The following is a 2,216-nucleotide window of genomic DNA, read 5'->3' on the forward strand; positions in this document are numbered from 1 at the left end:
CGATCTATTGCACAGATGTGGCTAGGTCAGGGGCCTTCTGTGGAGCCTCTTGCCCTGGGGAAACTGCACAACTCAGAACTTCAAGGCAATGGAAAGGGGCACTGGGTACCTCCAAACTTCCATACCTTTGGCCCAGAAGCAGAGGGCGTTTGGAGAAAGGGACTCCATTCACTTCCTTGTAGATTTCCCCACCTGCTTCTGGTCAGTCTACCTCCTTGCCATCCCCACCTGGATATCTAACAAGTTGAAAGAAAATCCTTAATTCTCAAAAGCAGAAAGAAGTACCCCCAAACCCACAGCTGCACGAATGTATTCAGACGTGAACACACATAGCTACATCCACACCCAACCCCTTTACCCACATACAACTCACCCTGCCGGTACTTCCTCACCCACACGCCCCGTCCTGAGCCCACTCCGAGTCCTCTGGACCCCCTCACACACCCATCTCGGCCAACATTTTCTCACTCTCAGCATACACACACCTCACTTCCAGGCATGCTAGGACACCAACCCGCTAGCATAGTATGTGCATTTTCAGGATGGAGAGGAGGGCGTGGGCCCCGGTGGGGGTCGTAGAGGGCTGACGGTGCTGGGTGCGGAGCATCGGGGCGCAGGCCTGGCCTGGGGGAGGTGGGGGGGGGACCAGGCAGCGCGCGGGAGCGCCGCCTAATCCAGCCAGAGCTCGTGGGCCGCGGGTGCATTTATCATCCCATTACTGTAACAAATCCGGGCTCCACTACATGAAAGGTAAAATGAATTACCGACGTTAAGCCGTCAATAAAGTCATTTCTGTAAATGGTGTCTCCAAAGGGCCGCCGCATTATTCAGCTGGCTTTATCAGCTGGCTGGAAATTACGTGGAAGAGCCGGGCCGCGCGGCGCGCGGGGCCGCTCACTTTGATTAAGCGTCTTGCCAGCGCGATGTGACAGAGCTTTTGACCAGGGTTTTATTCACAGGCCTGTGATGAACGCCAAGCTGATCAGGCGGAATGAAGAGTAATTAAAACCTATAAATTATCTTCCGCAGCCCTTCTCGAGGCGTCTCCTGCAGGCGAGATAAGGCGTCGAGACCCTATTTACGGCGCTGAAAGGGACGGCGGCGCACAAAAGCTACGCGGCTAAATAGGATATTGATAGTGTCCTAATTAGAATTTAATTAAGTACCCACGCTCGCTTGCGGGATAAAGATTTCAATTTTGCGAACTTAAATATAAATAAAATCCCACCCCCATTTCAGGGAGAAAAGGTGGGGGCACCGGGAGATTTCGGGGAACCCTTGGGTGTGGAACGGAAGAGGACCCGGTAACTCCAAGGTGGGGTTGGGGGGCAGCTTGGGAGGGTTGAGGAGATCGCGGTGGGCCTGCTTAGCGCAGCTCTCCCGAAAATGGTTCGGGCAGCCCCCAGGCCGCCGGGCAGGTCTAACCAGGATCTGTGAGAACCCCGGGTATAGGAAGACGCTCGGCTGAACCGCAGATGCAGCCCGCAATCCGAACTCTCGCTCTTCACCAGCCCCTCTGAGAAACTTTGGCTTCTGCGGTGGTTCGGCCTTTTGCGGTTTTCGTTTTATTTTCCTCCTAATCCTCTGTGACTTTTCGGGGCACAGGAGAATTCTTTTGTATTGTCCTATAAGGCAATATCCCCGGAGACCTTTTCTCCGCCGTCCCAGTTGAGGATGGCGGTCAGGGAGAACAGGTTCGTTGGAGCTCCAAGCTAACATCCTTAAGAAGGCCTACGTTGCCGAGCCTTTCTAGCCACTCTCCGGTACCCCAGGCTTCAGGACACAGTCTCAGCCTGGTCCTCCCCAACAGCTGGTTAGACAAATCCTGCTGGTGTCCAGCGTCTCACCTCCCCTCACCCCATCCTTGAAGACGGGAAAACTTTCAAGGTGCCTCGACCAGGAAACAGCGAAAAAGAGCCCAGCGGAACGGAGATGGGTCTCCGTGAGCGTGGAATTGGCATGAGCCTCCGCGCTCCCCCAAAGCTTGGGAAGAACATGCAGGGCTAGAGCCAGAGGCCTCCAGGGAGTCGGGAGCAATTCCAGAGAGATCTGGGCAACCGGGATAAACTCGTTATCCACATCGTCAGCTGGCTAGGGCAAACACTTAGGGTGCAGTATTTTCATTTGTTTGATTTCACTTTGCAGGAAAATCTAACCGGAGGTTACCCCGAACCCAAAAGCCGTGCCTCGCGCACGTCCGCACTCGGACTTGCTTA

The sequence above is a fragment of the Ailuropoda melanoleuca genome, chromosome 2, assembly GCF_002007445.2.
Source record: "Ailuropoda melanoleuca isolate Jingjing chromosome 2, ASM200744v2, whole genome shotgun sequence".
NCBI classification, from domain to species: Eukaryota; Metazoa; Chordata; class Mammalia; order Carnivora; family Ursidae; genus Ailuropoda; species Ailuropoda melanoleuca.